We start from the raw sequence: 17,356 nt of genomic DNA, 5'->3' as shown, positions 1-17,356 counted from the left end.
CTTGGGAATCAGTTGGGTTATTTGCCCTTATAGTAAAAGGCTCCAGATTGTGGGGCTAAGACTTCCCAGTGTCAGCTGTCACTTCGTGCTGTTGTCATTGTGTTGTTTCTGTAGGAGGAGAAAGGTGTGATGTCTTTCCTCAGCCATCATAAGGGTCATGGCCAACACTCCTATAGCAAAGGCAGTTAACAAAAGCATTTAACACACTTATTAAATCAAAGTTTTACATGACATGGGAGCTTTCAGAAATTAAGACCCAAAGACTGAGGGAAAATTGTGTATTTTCATGCTTAGGTTCTACGAAGAATGCATAGAAATGTGATTGGAGAAAGGATATGATCTAATGGAAATAGGCTGAAGGCAGAGGGTATCCAGTAAGGCCTGTATGTTTAGATTCTTGACTTCTCTGTATAGCATTCCTGCCTCCCAGGTATAGGGCAGGACCTGTCTGGCATGAAGGTCTACAAGGGAGAAGTGACCTTTCTAGATTTTATGGGTTGCCTTGGGGGAGAGAGGTTCTAGTTTCTATGATTCACCGCAGAGGAGAAAAGAGGGGCGGAAGACAGGAGGGTAGGAGAAGGTCAGAGAGAGATTTTGCTTCTGAGGTGGCTTCTGAGACCTTCCAGTCTCCTTTAGTTCAAAGTACTCAGCATGACAAAGCGTCATCGTTTGGGGTATGATTTTCTGAGCCCCAGCACTTCTTATCTGCCATGTTATTTAACACATGTTTGCCTAAGCTGGGGCCTTATAGTGGCTTTTCTCTCCTATGGAGTATAAAATGCACGTGTTTTGTGATAATGGTTGGCCACTTGGATGTATTTCCTCTTCCTCCTGAGTTCTAAACTGCATTCCACAGGTTGAGGTTGCTGAAGTACGGTTTCCAAAGAAGTGAGGACTGACAGTAAAGTGTCTGTAGTCTCAGCTACTCAGGAGGCTGAGGCAGAATTGCTTGAACCTGGGAGGCAAAGGTTGCAGTGAGCCGAGATCGTGCCACTGCACTCCAGGAGGAGAAAAGAGGGGCGGGAGACAGTGGCGTGCTGACAGATGTCCAACAATTGCCTCCCTCAGTTGAGCAGGAAGGGGAATGCTGGTTTATGGTGTTTGCTGATTTCTATGGTGTAAATGCTCCCACCGTGGCCGATTTCAAGCTCCCAACATGACATGACTGAACAAGGAATCGAGAATAGATGTGCAACAGCACAGATAATATAGATGTAAATAACCTCAAGAGCATAAGTAACAGTAAGTGTAGTAAAAGAATTAACAAGTGATGAGTTGTCAGTATTCATTAGCTTTGAGTTTAATACAACCTAATTGTAAGTTTAGATCATTTCACTTTTAACAATGACTCTGTTTAACAAACTGGCTCACAAAAATCATTTTGAAGCATCGATTCTCACTATCCAGGTGAGTGTGATGCTGCCTCACCTTTCTCTTAGCTTAACTAGTAGAGAGTCTGAGTAGACCGGGTCCCAAGGCTCTTGCCCCAACTTTAACCAGAACAGCCCTGCTTGTATTCATTTCATGCATAATGGGGTTCTGTGTTTGAGCCCAAGAGAGTTCCAATGTTTTTTTATTTTTTAATCTTTTTTTTTTCTTGTTTTGAGACAGAGTCTTGCTCTGTCACCAGGCTGGAGTGCAGTGGCATGATTTCGGCTCCCTGCAACCTCCGCCTCCCGGGTTCAAGCAATTCTCCTGCCTCAGCCTCTTGAGCAGCTGGGACTACAGACACGTGCTATCATGCTAGGCTGATTTTTATATTTTTAGTAGAGACAGGGTTTCGCCATGTTGGCCAGGCTGGTCTTGAACTCCTGACCTCAAGTGATCCACCCACCTCAGCCTGCCCAAGTGCTGAGATTACTGGCATGAACACCCAGCCTCCATGTTTTTAAAATGTCTTTTTAAAAGACATTGGTATAGATGGCCTATGAGGCTCCTTCCATCTATGGTATCTTAAGTTAGCCATGTCTTGCTAACCTTCCATTTTCCCTTTCATCCTTTTGTCCTCTCTTGTCACTCAGGCATCCTATTCCTGCTATTCCCAGAGATCCTCCTGTCCTGTCCCAAGGCTCTCCATCTTCACTGAAGAGATAGCTGTTATCAGCTGATATGGTTTTAGGTGATATTCTTCCCAGGTGTATTTTACTCTTCAACGCATGACTCCAGAAGACACATAAGGTCTTTCAAATACAAAGGAATGAATTTCTGAAAGCTGGAATTCCAAGCAAGGCGCTGGGGGTGAGGGGTGGGGCTCTATCTGTACTCAGTGCCCTTAAAATCATAACACTGAACAGTCAGACCCGATTCTACTTTGCAGTAGCCTTTAAAAATCTCTTGATCTTGATGGGTTGCTAGGTTACTCCCGAAGAACTGCCCAAGAGTGTATCTCTATTTTTCTTTACACAGCACGGTTTTCTTGCAGTGAAAACTAAAACATTATCCTAGCAGATGTTTGGTTCATCTTCCCCTGAATGCAAACTTTTCATCCACGGAAATGGTTGAGAGGCTTCAAGGGTTATGGATATGACACAATCCTTTCTGAAGGCAAATTCACCCTCTTTAGCATGCCAGAGAAATTATTTTTCCAGGAAAACGAAACACTAAGCACATGCTTGGATGTTCCTTTCAAGCAAGAGAGGAGCCCTTTCTATCCCATTAAGGTCGGGCAATTGCCCAAATGATTTGCTTCACTGCCTATCATAACGGGGAGTGTGGGATGGAACCAGCAGGGGTCTACTCTCATCTCTCTCCATCCAGCAGGCTAGCTAAGCAAAGTTCATAGGCACAGGCACCCTCTGAAGCCTGGAGTCAGAGAGGCTGAGGCTGGGGGCCACTCGGGACCCTTCCAACACACACGCACACACACACACACACACACACACACACACACACACAAATACACACACACACACACATGCATGCAAGCACACACACACATAGAAGCCCACAACATTCCCTCAGTTCAGCACAGCAGTTCATGAGAGTCAATATTATGGAAGCAAAAGTAGGGCAGAGCAGTGGAATAAGATGCGTGGATCCTGGGCGCCCAGCAGGCCATGGGATGGGGCACAATAACGAGCTTCTTCGCCAGCTGCCCAGTCTGCTGGGTGCATACTGTTCAAATGCAGATACGCTAGCCAGTGGTTCAGGAGCTGTAGAGGACAAGAGGGCTGCTATTTCCTGCCTACATGGAAGCCTAGGGGTATTCTCCATAGCTGTGCTTCTCAGGTTCTGTCCCCACTTCTGACACCAACAGCAATCTCCCTTTGGCCTCATTTCGCTGAGGACATGGCTCATTATCTGAAGGCTTCATCTGTAAGGAGGTATGTATGCATACCCAACACACAAAACAGACCTAAGGCCAAACTCCGTCCAGTTGAGGCCAACTTAGGCAATAAATCTTGCTCAATTCCCTGGTCAGAATACCTCTGGCTACCTCTGCAAGCCCGGTCTAGTCTTGATCCAGGGCCCTTTGGCCAAAGTCCCCACACAGCCGGCACTCTTTCCTCTTCTCTGTCCAAGCTGAGCTCACTCTCCCCTGGCCTTCCTCAAAGTACTTCACTTTCAGAATTGGAATCTTTTGAACCAAAACTTTCTTTCTTACAAAAATCTCTTCTCTAACTCTCACCTTTAGCCTTCTTGCACTTCTAGGTTTTCTTATGTCTTCTAACACTTGAATTCTGAGGGAATTTGGTCTCTCCGGGGGAAGCAGAGAGGCACTCATTATTTATCCAATAACATCCAAAGGCTAATTATTATTTACAGACCATCACAGAAGTCATCAATCTCAGAGTGTGTTCTCCCTGTGTCACTTGCCCCTGACCTTGGAGAGAGATTTGAAATCTAAATGTAAGCCGCCAGCAAAATATTGTCTCTTCAACACACCAAGAGGAGGGAAAGTTAACTTATCTTGTAGAACCCTTCGGAGTACTGTGGACTAGCTGAGGAAGGGTAATTAGAAAAAGGAAAAGGGAAGTCAAGGACAAATTCCCATGTAGTTGAAGAAATCTCAAAATACAATAAAATTTCCCATGAATTGCCAGAAAGCAAGTCTTACAACCATTGGGAAATGATGAATCCAAGAATTTCAGAAGAACCTCCACCCTTCACCTGGCCTTGAAATCACCAAGGCGCTCCTGCTGCTCCACTCCAGGCTCAAGAAGCAAGCTGCTTTTCATTTCTGCTTTTCAAAGTGTACTCATATCCATTATCTCACTTGATTCTCACCATGACCCTGTGAGGTAGGTAGGACAGCTATTAGTTTTCCCTGTTCACTTCTGGAAGATTCCCAGGAGTTAGATTGTGCACAATTGTAAGTTGACAGGTTTGGCTCTATTTGCACATGCTAATGAAACCTGGCCCGGTCCAATCATTATGTAAAGGGAAGATTTGTCATGCAATATTGACCTAAGCTATGCCGAGAGCAGCCTGATCATCAGGGAAGGGGACTAGGGGAAATTTAATAATTTCTTGGGAAATGTAATAATTCTACTCCTCCCTTCCCTTCCTGGGGCTAAAAACTCAGGCTTGAATTGGAAGGGCTTGAGTTATCCTCAAGCTACTCAAAAAGTTTCTTGGAGACTGGATACCAAGGCCAAATTCCTATGTATTTAGCTATATTTGATCAACCTTATCAATGAATCAACTGTGCATCATGGGCCCAGCTCTTGCGGGGAGGAAGAGACAGAAAAGAATGAGATCAGTGTCAATGGATCCTGACCTCCAAAAGCTTACAGTTTTCCTGGAAGCTAAACTTGTACACGCTACAAAACAATGTGTAGCAGCCGAACAAAAGGAAGAGAAGATCAGAGAGGGTTGAGGCAGCGAGGGGAGGCATCCCAGAGAGTCAGAACAGAGGGATGGTTAGGAACATGACCTCTGAGTTTGGGCAGCAAACACGGCTTTGAATTCCAGCTCCACCATTATCAGCAATGTGAACCTCAAGCAAATCACTATATGTGATCCATAAAATGGGATGAAAATGAATAAGTACTTTAAAAGTTGCTGAGAAGATTAAACGAGCACAGTATGGTATCCATTATCTCACTTGAGAAAGTAAAACGTGGTGCTGTTTAAACTGACCATAGAAAATGGGGAAGATTTGGAGACACTCACGGGGAGAGACAGGACAATACAAGGCACTGAAATAAACAAAGGTACTGAGTTAAAAAGGAAAGGAGGTGGGTGAGGATATTGAAAATACTGATCTTGCTAAAGCAGAGGGTACACATAAAGGGAGTAGGAGAAAAGAAACTTTGTTAGATTGGGTGCAGCAAGATGGTAAAGAGCCACCAAGTGGAGGAATTTAGACTGGATATGATAGGAAGGGAGAAGCCACCAGAGATTTTTAAGCAAGAAAGTGACTTGACGGGGCCGGGCACGGTGGTTCACGCCTGTAATCCCAGCACTTTGGGAGGCCAAGGCGGGCAGATCACGAGGTCAGGAGTTGGAGACTAGTCTGGCTAATATGGTGAAACCCCATCTTTACTAAAAATATAAAAAATTAGCTGGGTGTGGTAGCACGTGCCTGTAGTCCCAGCTACTCGGGAGGCTGAGGCAGGAGAATTGCTTGAACCCAGGAGGCAGAGGTTGCAGTGAGCCGAGATCACGCCACTGCGCTCCAGCCTGGGTGACACAGTGAAACTCTGTCTCAAAAAACAAACAAACAAAAAAGAGTGACTTGACAATAGTAGTCTTAGAATAGGATTGGCCTGTGGTACACTTGGTGACTTGGAGAGGGACTGGAGGATATCCATTGTTTCAGGCATGAGTTGATTTGGGTCTGGACTAGAGACATGAGAGTGAGAATAGAAAACATTTGAAAAATATTTTGTAAGAAAAATTAACCAGATAAAGTAGGTAATTGGATATGGGAGATGAACAAGAAGGAAGAGTCCAAGAGAGTTCCGGAGTTTTTAGTCTAGGTGATTTCAAAAGTAGTGGTGCCATTGTTCTCGCTTATAAGTGGGAGCTGAACAATGAAAACACATGGACACAGGGAGGGGAACAACGCACACCGGGGCCTGTCTGGAGGGCGGGGGGGAGGGACAGCATCAGGATCAATAGCTAATGCATGCTGGGCTTAATGCCTAGGTGATGGGTCAATCCGTGCAGCAAACCACCATGGCACACGTTTACCTATGTAACAAACCTACATGCCCTTCACATGCATCCCGGAACGCAAAACAAAATTAAATTAAATTAAAAAAAAAAAAAAGAAAGTGGTGATACCATTGACAGAAAAATGAGAATCAAGAAGAGCAGTAGATATGGAGGGAAAATGATGGATTCAATGTTGAATTTATAAAAATGTCTAGAAAAATAATAGTTGATATTGGAATACCCTAGAGAGTAGAATTTCCTTCTTTTACTTCCTTTCATGAGATGCAGAAGTCATTTTTTGTTAGATGATTATATTATCTACAAATATTGACAATTTTCTTCCTTTCTGGTGCTATTAATTCTATTTTTTTATTGCACGGCATTCGCTTGGAGCTCTAGTAAAATGTTGAATAGCACAGTAGCAGTAGAAATAGACATTCCTGTCTTGTTCTTGATTTTAAGGGTGAAAACATCTAATATTTCAAAATTTGTTCACAAACACTTGTGTAATGTTTCTGTGTGTGAAACATTATTATGAACACTTTACAAATATTTGGCTATTTAATCCTCCTACAATGATATGAGATAGATACTCTTATTATTCTTATTATTATTCCCCTTTCACATATAAGAAAACTGAGGCACAGAGAAACTGAGTAACTTGCCCAAGGTCACACAGCCAACAAATGTTCAAAGCTCCACTGCCTAGCTTTGGAGACTGTGTTCTTAACTACTCTGCTATACTTGCTGCCTCTTTAAGTAGGAAGTTTTCTGTACCTTTCTGGAAGGTACTCTTTATCAAGTTAAACTTTCCTTGTATTTCTAATTTTCTTAGAGCTTTCTAAGAGGAAATGAGTTTTATCAAATATTTTTGCTGCGTCTATTGAAATGGTCATACTATCTTTTCCTTTGCTATGGAAATATAATGAATCACATCGGTATATTTTCTAATGGTGAACCAGCCTTGGATTTCTAAGATAAACCCTACTTGGTTATGGTATAGTCTTCTTTTACCAAAGTGCGAGATTTGATTTGGTAATAATTTATTTAGGGGTTTTCTATAGAGTTAGTTTTTGATATTGGTGTTATGATAGCTTTAGAAAATAAGTTGGAAGTTTCTCGTCTTCTCTAATGCTCTGAAATAGTTTGTGTGGTAAAGGGATTATCTGTTCCTTAAAGCTGTTGTACGCTTTACCTTTAAAGCCTACTTGTGTGTGTTAAGGGGGCTGAGGTGTACTCATCTTTGATTCTATTTCCATTTCTTTTCTAGTTTTGTTGATATAGTCAGATTTTTGTCTTACTCTCAAACCAATTTTGGTAAAGTCTCCCAGAAAATTGTCCATTTCATCTACGTTCCAAATTTATTGGTATAAATATTAATACAAAATACCAATTATTTGTAATTTTATACCTATACCAGGATTTACACAATTACTAAGAATAATATTATCTTATACTTTTTAATATGTTCTTTTTTATTTTTATTTTTTTGTTTAGTCACATCCTTCATATCTGATTTTTAATATATTCTAAATGCAGTTCTGTCCTCTTGCTCTCTCTTTTCCTTTTTCATCTTCTTCTCCCTCTGGATCCCCCTGTCCTTCTCCCTCTCCCTTTCTCTGCCTCTTTTTACTCTTGAGTGGTTGTTGGTTTGTTTTTTGCTAACCTTTGCCTATTTTCATGGTCTTTCCAAAGAGCTGGCTTTTGCTTATATTGATCAGCATTTCATTTTTAATAATTGTGTATTTTAGGCCGGGCGCGGTGGCTCACGCCTGTAATCCCAGCACTTTGGGAGGCCGAGGTGGGTGGATCACGAGGTCAAGAGATCGAGACCATCCTGGTCAACACGGTGAAACCCCGTCTCTACTAAAACTACAAAAAATCAGCTGGGCATGGTGGTGCGTGCCTGTAATCCCAGCTACTCAGGAGGCTGAGGCAGGAGAATTGCCTGGACCCAGGAGGCGGAGGTTGCGGTGAGCCGAGATTGCGCCATTGCACTCCAGCCTGGGTAACAAGAGCGAAACTCCGTCTCAAAAAAAAAAAAAATTGTGTATTTTGTAAATTTTTGCTTTAATCTCTCTTAGCAAACCTTACTCCTGCAAAGCTCATCTGTCTGGAATATCTTTTCCCCCTTCCCTTTCACTTGGCTGACTCCTACTCATTCTTCAGTTTACGCATCATGTCTTTCAGGAAGCCTTCCCTGACACTTCAGAGTGATTTAAATGCTCATCCTCTGTCCTCCCCCAACAACTTCCAGCCCTCATCATTCCATGTTATAATTAGCTGTCTGCTTTACCTCTCTTCCCTATTAGACTGCAAATTCCTTGAGGGCAGGGACCATGTCTGGTTCATAATCATACCTCCAGCCACCTAATATAGTATTAATACTTGGCATCCCCAATAGGCGTTCAAATGGAAATCTCATTAGACGTAGCAACCCACCCATAAGCTGGTAGGTAGATCTCACAAAGGAGCTCCTAGTACAGTCTGTTGCCTGAAGTTTGGGGTCTTTTTTTAAAAAAGGAAAAAATACCCTTGATAGCTTTAGTTTCTTGATTTTTAACATAATCAAATCCCTTCAAATGTGTCATTCTGTGGTCCACCCTTTGGGGAAGTGCTCTGTGCGTTCCACCTCTGCACTCCAGCATGGATCTAGAGAGTTCAACTCCAAAGGGGACAAGGCCAAGAGCTGGCCCCAAAGGAGCTGAGCCTGACTATAGTTAGAGTCTGCAGGCTGCCCCAGGGCTTTATTATTTCAAAGCAGTTTCCTGTGTGAGAGCCCTTCCTTCTCTGTAGTGAAGGTTGGGGTACCTCACCCCCACTTCCACTCCTCTTGTTTCCAATCTCATCTGAAACACCTTTCCCTCTATATATTCATCTTTCCTCTCAATTCCCTCCCCTTATTTGCCATTGACCTTGTAGTTTTTATTACTTGTGTCCAGGAGGCGTTTCGAGAATGTGAACTGAGGTAGTAGTTTATGAAATTGGCAACATCTATGCTTTGCTGCCCTCAGTTTTCTTCTAGAAACTTCTGTGGTTAGCACTCAGGTCCAAGGAAAGCAGAACACAGAACGAACTGAAAGAGAGGCATACCCAAATCATGGAACACCATCAGCATCAGGGCTGGCTCCTGCCCACGTCTCAGCTCCCACCTCCACCCTAAGCTACAGGCTGATAGAAGGCTGTTTCTAGAGACAAACATCAAGCTGGTGACTGAGGGTTTTCCTGCTCACTGTGAATTTACTTCCTGGGAAACATGGTCTCACTTCCTCACATCATCTGGGTTTCTCTTTGAGGAAGGCATCATGAAACTAAAAATATAAAAACACTTCTGAAAGAAAACTCACTCTGAAATTGTAGGGAGCTCAGAGGATACAGGACCCAAAGGACACTCACTCTGTGCTACCTGCCTAACACAGAACTAAGGAAAGAGAGATGGCTACAGGGAACCATGCAGGCCCCAGGGGTGCTAGAAAAAGGTGATGAACTGATGCTACCAGCCAGCCTATATCAGACTTTTCTTCTTTCCTTTTCTTCTTCTTCTTCTTCTTCTTTTTGAAAAGATGGGACCTCACTATGTTGCCCAGGCTGGAGTTCAGTGGTGTGATCATAGCTAATTGGAGCCTGAAATTCCTGAGCTCAGTGATCTTCCCCTTTCAAGCTCCTGCGTATCTGGGATTACAGGCATATGCCATCACGCTCAGCTAATTTTTTTTTTTTTTGTAGAGATAGGGTCTCACCATGTCTCCCAGGCTGGGCAAACTCTTGGCTTCAATCAATCCTCTCTCCTCAATTTCCAGAGTAGCTACAACTACAGGCACATGCCACCATGCCCAGCTAATTTTTTTTTCTTTGTAGAGACAGGGTCTTCCTATGTTGTCCAGGCTGGTCTCAAACTCCTGGGCTCAAGTGATCCTCCCACCTCAGCCTCCCAAAGCTTTGGAATTACAAGTGTGAACCACTGCACCTGGCCACTTACCTCAGACTTTTGTAAGGTTGCTTTGCTGACAGCAAATGTGCTCCAGGTACTGTGCTGTGCTCTAGGGATGTAGCAAAGAATAGGACACAGTTACTGCCTTGAGGCGCTTATAATCTGGTGTCTGTGTGGGACAGTGTCCACATTTGGAACTCTCCTGGCCACTGTGCTATCTGGCATGTTGACTTCATTATGTACCATCTCTTCAGCATTTTCAGTGGCTCCAGAAACGGAAACTGCATCTCATTTATCTCTGTACCACCCAACATCTAGCACACTACTTAAAATATGGTAGGCACCCAATAAACATTTGTTAGATGAATAAAGAAAGGAAAGAAAGAAAGGTGAAGGGAAGGATGGTAGGAAAGAGGGCTAGATGAGGCATCACAGAAATGTTTCATATTGACTGGAGATGATGTGGAGTAACTTTCATAGGATCCAATCTCAGAGACATGCTTGAGTCCCTGATGATCATTGACTGGACCCTCCAGAAATAACCCTCCCAATCAAGATGTCTCTGAAGCAACTAGAATCCTGAAGCAGTTCCCAAAGTCATGGGACAAAAACTCAGGCATACCTAGGTCAGCTTCACAGATGCTAGTGACTTTCAATTGGTCACTTTTATTGTAGTGTTTACTCGTCCTCGAAGGTATTAAAATAATAGGATAGGAAAATAGTTTGATGGTTCCTCAAAAAGTTAAACATGGAATTACCATATGATCCCACAATTCCACTCCTAGGTACATACTCCCCAAAAATGGAAAACAGGAACTCGAACACATGTGTTCACAGCAGCACTACTCACAATAGCCAAAAGGTGGAAACAACCCAAACATCCATCACCTGATGAATGGATAAACAATAATATGGTGTATCTATACAGTGGAATATTATTCAGCTATAAAAAGGAATGAAGTACTGATATGGGTTACAATGTGGATGAACCTTGAAAACATGCTAAGGTACAGAAGTCAGACACAGAGGCCACATATTGTATGATTTCATTTACATGAAATATTCAGAATAGGTAAATTTGTAGAGCTGGGGCACTCATGATCTCCAGGGTCTGGGAGGAATGAGAAGAATCTGCTTAATGGGTAAGGGGTTTTACTTTCGAATGGTGGAATTGTTTTGGAACTAGCTAGAGGTGATGGTTATACAACATGTGACTATACTAAATGCCACTGAATTATTCAGTTTAAAATGGTTCCTTTTACATGAATTTCACCTCAGTCAATTATTTTACCTTGGAAAAAGTCAGAGTAGAATAGCCTCAATTCCGTGGGCACACTGGGTAGTTGTGGGAAGTGGTAGACAAGGTGGGTGTAGTTTCCTTCCCCACCCACCACCCCACCACACCCCAATGCTTGTTCCTTTCTTCAGCTAAGTCAAGTGTTTATTCCTATCTCCATTCCTGTTCATATCAAGAATCATCTGGAATTATTCTTAAGAATATTCTACTTCTCTAAGGACTGTTCATCAGAAAAAGGCAGTTTTAATTTGTTGGGAGTCCTAAGAAACCCCAAATATCAAAAATTTTAGGAATATAGAAAGCCAGCATGTAGCCATATGTCAGCTTAAGAAGACCATCTTTTGAGGAGAGTCATCAGAAAATGATGTAACCAACGTGATGGATGCATACAAGATGCTGGGTACCTGGGGGATGCTAGGAAATGCATGTTGATGGGCTGATTCCTTGGTTGAGTAGACAAAGACATTTACATTATCCTAAGTGAACTAACACAGGCACAGGAAACTAAACACTGCATATTGTCACTGATAAGTAGGAGCTAAACTTTGGGTACACATGGATGCAAAGAAGGGAACGACAGACAGTGGGGCCTAACTGAGAGTGGAGTGTGGGAAGAGGGTGAGGATCAAAAAAGGATTGGATACTCTGCTGATTACCTGGGTGGTGAAATAATCTGTACACCAAACTCCCATGACACAAAGTTTACTTACATAACAAACCTACACACGTACTCCTGAACCTAAAGGAAAAGCTTTTTTAAAAAAATAGAAGGAGCCAGCCATGGCAATAGCCAGGAAGGCACACCCAGCAGAGGGAATGGTGAGAGTAAGAGCTTAGAGGCAGGACCAAAAAAAGATACCACCTGGAATTCTGCTGCAGATGTTGACACAGCAGACAGCTTCAGTAGAAACAGAGGATGGGAATCTTTCTTTACATAAGTCTTCTAGTGAGATGCTTTGCAAAAGTAGTGATGAAATGAAAAATACAAATACCAAGGCAACACAATCTGAAAAACAGAGAATTAGTGATGAAACATAATTAACTGATTTTCTCTTTGAATCATCATATGACATTGATAGAATACTTGCATCATGCAAGTATTTATAAGATTCTTCTGCTAATGGTTAACACCGGAACAACTGTCAGCTCACTTTTTGCACATTTACAAAAGTTAATCTTAGAAAACTTATTACGGAAAGCAACTATTTAGTCTGAATGGCAAGTCTTGTTTTACAAAATCATATCTCAACACAGCTGCATGTGAAAAATGGTAATTTTTGAGCAGTCTTTGTAAAAGTAACAATGAATTTTGAAGTAGAAGCTGATGCTTTGTGTCTTCTGCTATTTGTGTGGTCGGTGACACTGTTACTGCTCCCAAAGTAAACGATATGTGCTAATGAATATTTTGTGCAAGTTAAATGCTCATTATCCTCTTGCTGAGAAATAAAATGCATTCCTTTAAAAACAACCAAAAAAGGACATTTAAACAAAGGATTCCACTCCAGTAAAATCTCATTTATGGGCTTCAGACCACATTTTGTGTAAGAGCTTTTAGTCTTCCATTTTTTCTTTCATTCCACAAAAATTTATTGAGCACCTGCTGTGTTCCAGGACATACAGTAATAGGGATGTACCATCATAGGCACGGATAAAGGAAATTCACATATAATCCCCCCAATTTTTTTTTTTCTTTTGAGACAGAGTCTCACGCTGTTGCCCAGGCTGGACTGCAGTGGTGTGATCTCAGCTCACTGCAACCTCTGCCTCCCAGGTTCAAGCGATTCTCCTGCCTCAGCCTGCTGAGTAGCTGGGATTACAGGCATGTGTCACCATGTCCATCTACTTTTTGTATTTTTAGTAGAGACAGGGATTCACCATGTTGGCCAGGCTGGTCTCAAACTCATGACCTCAGGTGATCCACCCACCTCAGCCTCCCAAAGTGCTGGGGTTACAGGCATGAGCCACCATGCCCAGCCTACAATCCCCCAAATTCTTTGTAGACATAATTTCAACTGTTTACTATCTCTAAACTTTAAGCTTGAGTAAGCTGATGGGCAAGAACAGGACAAGTTATGGTGATGATGGTGGTGTGTCCACAAACTGGAATATGTGATCCAACAAATATGGCTAAGGGACAACAGAGAATAATACTTGAAAATAGGGCTATTGAAGGAAATGGCCCTTTGACAAGGAAGGTAGAACAGTTGGGAAAACCTGATCAATGTCTTCTTCCTCCTATCCTGTCCCCTTCCCCATGCCTGGACCACCTGGAGACCGTGGATTAAAGCAGTATTCTCTTACAGTGCTATGGCTACACACACCCCTGGGTGCGGCAGCTGCTTTCCTCTATCTCCAGCATAGCTCATGAGGGACTCCATGTGAATGCTGGGTTGCCTGAAATTGAGGGAAAGCAATCTGGTGAGAACTAAGTAGGGCCTGCTTCTTGTTGACTATGCTACAGTTAATCCATTGCCATCTGTCTTTATTTTGCTGACTCACTGCTTTCATTTGGGTTGGCAGTTCTTTTGCTGTTGGCTGCAGTCTTTAACTGTTTACAGAGGACTGAGATGGATGGAGAATTAGGGGCTTTGCATTCATTCCCTGAATGAAATCCTACCCAGGTACTGTGGGCCTCTTGTCGAGGGGCTGAGGCCAAGGCCCCTGGATTTTGATGGATGGCGGAGATTAAGTGTAGGGTAACACATCATTTAGTCTGATTGCAAGGCCAGATTTCTCCCAAGCGCTGCCAAATGAGCTGGGAGGTCATGCGAATTGTCTGCCCGAGCACAAGAGAGTGCGATATCTTTTAATTAGAACAAGGATGAAGGATATTTGGGACCTTGGTCTGTCAGAGAACTTGGAACACTCAAATGCTATACTTCATTCAAGTTTCTCTTTAAGTTTCACCTTATCCATGAAACCTTTTCTGCATAAACTTTCATCCCCACACTGCACCCATCCCTCCTCCAAAATTCACTTCCCCGCACTTTGAATCTCATCAGGATCTGGTTTCAACTGTGTACAATCGTGGCTCCCACAGCCATTTTGAAGCTGTCCTTCAGCAGATTTGAGACCTATACTTTATCCTGTGAGATAGAAGCTCATCAAGATATGAAACTCAGGCCAGGCACAGTGGCTCACACCTGTAATCCCAGCACTTTGGGAGGCTGAGGCGGGCGAATCACCTAAGGTTGGGAGTTTGAGACCAGCCTGACCAACATAGAGAAACCCTGTCTCTACTAAAAATACAAAATTAGCTGGACCTGGTGGCACATGCCTGTAATTCCAGCTGCTCGGGAGGCTGAGGCGGGAGAATCACTTGAACCTGGGAGGCAGAGGTTGCAGTGAGCCGAGATCGTGCCATTGCACTCCAGCCTGGGTGACAAGAGCAAAACTCCGTCTAAAAAAAAAAAAAAAGATAGGGAACGGTAACTTTTACAGCTCATTTTGGTATATGGCAATTGGATCCTGGAGGAAGCCATCATTGGCCTCTGAGACCTATAGGAATTCAGTGAAAACACTTTCAGGATGCTTTGTCAAGTGACTTGTGTTAAGATGCTAAGGGTTTGTCGTGGGCTTATGTAAGTGTTAACCCTTTCAAGGCTACTTTCTGTCAGCATTATATCATTCCTTGGATAGAGGGAGTTGAGGGTTTTTGGGTATATCTGCCTTCTCAGCCTTGGTGTCAACCAGACCTTCCTGGAATTTGGGGTAGGAACAATAGAAGTTTGAAAGAAACCTTGTGCTTTAGGTAGGGGAAGCTGGTTTGTTCAGGATAGCCCTGTTTTACACCTGCTGTCTCAGTGTCATTACTGAAGCGTTGCCGTTCACCCACAAAAGTGTCCCAGTTTGTACAATAAACTTAGCTTTCGGCAGCGCTTTAGCTTTAGGCAGCAAATATGTAATGTACGGAATCACACTTAGAGCTAGAAAGACCACAGAGTTTTGCATCTTGATGAGCTTCTATCTCACTGGGATAAGGAACGGCCTTTCAAGTCTGCTGAAGGACAGCTTCAAAATGGCTGTGGAAGCCAGGATTGTACAGTCAAAACCAAATCCTGATGAGATTCAAAGTGTAGGGAAGTGCATTTTGGAAGAAGAGTGAGGTACACTGAGAGGGTGGAAGTTTATGCAGAAAAGCTTCCATGGATACAGTGAAGTTTAAAGAAAAACGTGGCTGGGTGAGGTGGCTTATGCCTGTAATTCCAACACTTTGGGAGGCTGAGGCAAGGGAATTGCTTGGGTCCAGGAGTTCAAGACCAGCCTCCACAACATAGTGAAACCCTGTCTCTACAATTTTTTTTTTAAAATTAGCTAGCCAGGTGTGGTGGCTCATGCCTGTGGTCCCAGCTACTGGGGAGACTGAGGTGGGAGGTTTGCTTGAACCCAGGAGACTGAAACTGCAGTGAGCCCTGATCACACCACTGCACTCCAGCCTGGGTAACAGAGTGAGTCCCTGTCTCCAAAGAGAGAGAGAGAGAGAGAGAGAGAGAGAGAGAGGAATGAAATATAGCATTTGGGTGTTCCCAGTTCTCTGACAGACCAAGGTTCTGAATATCCTTCATCATTTTTCTAATTAAAAGCCACCACACTCCCTTTTGCTCGGGCAGACAATTCACATGACCTCCCAGCTTGTTTGGCAGCAATATCTTTTATAATTATGTATTTTATAAGCAAGTATAAAAAGTACATGCTTATAAAAGTTGTTCCCTTGACAAGTTATGATTGCACGGTCAAACTATCCTAGGGAAATGGCTTCTCCAAGCCAGCAACCCTAGAAAGTATCCTGTACCAATGGGACAGAATCAAAAAGTAGCCTCTAGGAACTGGAGCTCTCAGACACTGCTGGCAGGACTGTGAAATGGTGCTGGCATTTTGCAAAAGTTTGGAAGTTCTCAAACAATTCAACATAGAGTTACCATATGACTCAGCAGTTCCACTCCTACATATTTACCCAAGAGAACTGAAAATATATGTCTACACAATAGCTTGTACATGAATGTTCATGGCGGTATTATTCATAATAGCCAAGGAGCGGAAACAACCCAAATGTCTATCAACTGAAGAATGGATAAACAAAATGTAGTATATCCATATAACGGAATATCATTTAACCATGAAAAGGAGTGGAGAACTGATATATGCCACAACGTGGATGAACCTTGTAAACATAATGCTAAGTGAAAGAAGCCATCACAAGACTGTATCATATTATTCCATTTCTTTTTTTTTTTTTTGAGACAGAGTCTTGTTGTGTCACCAGGCGCCAGGCTGGAGTGCAGTGGTGGGATCTTGGCTCACTACAACCTCCGCCTCCTGGGTTCAAGCAATTCTCCTGCCTCAGCCTCCCAAGTAGCTGGGACCACAGGCACGTGCCACCATGCCCAGCTAATGTTTGCATTTTTTTAGTAGAGACGAGGTTTCACCATGGTCTAGATGTCTTGGCCTCGTGATCCACCCACCTTGGCCTCCCAAAGTACTGGGTTTACAGGCATGAGACACCGTGCCCGTGGCAAATTCATACAAGTAGAAATTACATCACTGGTTGCCTAGGACTGAGCAGGGTGGGGATTTGCGGATGGGAGAGTAACAGTTGAAGGGTACAGAGTTTCTTTTGGAGGTGATGAAAAGGTTCTAAAACTGATTGTGGTGATAGTTGCAGAATTCCATGAACATACTAAATGCCACTGAATTGTGCCATTTAAATGGCTGAATTGTATGGAACGTAATTTAGATCTCAGTGAAGCCAGTAAACATGTGGCCTCCAGCTTAGGCTGCACTCCTTCAGGAAGGACATGAGCACTTTCTTCTAGACAGTTCTTCTCAGGCTTCAAAATGGGCAAGTATGAACTTAGGTAAATGCCTCATGAGGGCAGACCAGTGGGAAAAAGCCTTGTTAATACCCATAAGCCTTCGGGGTTTTTAAAATTTACCTTTATAGAAACATCCAACCCAAAGCCACACACTTCAATAATACTTGACAGACAAGGACCTTAGAGCTTGCCTACTCCTATCCCTCTGTGTAG

At 43.0% G+C, this 17,356-nt stretch overlaps 1 protein-coding gene across 5 annotated transcripts in view; it reads left to right on the top strand.

Moving 5' to 3' along the window:
- The window catches only part of PLAC1 (placenta enriched 1), a 193,536-nt gene that overhangs the window by 114,897 nt on the left and 61,283 nt on the right, over positions 1–17,356 (top strand). The gene's annotated exons all lie outside the window — the stretch shown is intronic.

Source organism: Sapajus apella, unplaced genomic scaffold (assembly GCF_009761245.1).
Source record: "Sapajus apella isolate SASKATOON/1434 unplaced genomic scaffold, GSC_monkey_1.0 scaffold115, whole genome shotgun sequence".
NCBI lineage: Eukaryota > Metazoa > Chordata > Mammalia > Primates > Cebidae > Sapajus > Sapajus apella.
The sequence above is the reverse complement of the archived record's forward strand: the minus strand, read 5'-3'. Positions and strand labels throughout refer to the sequence as shown.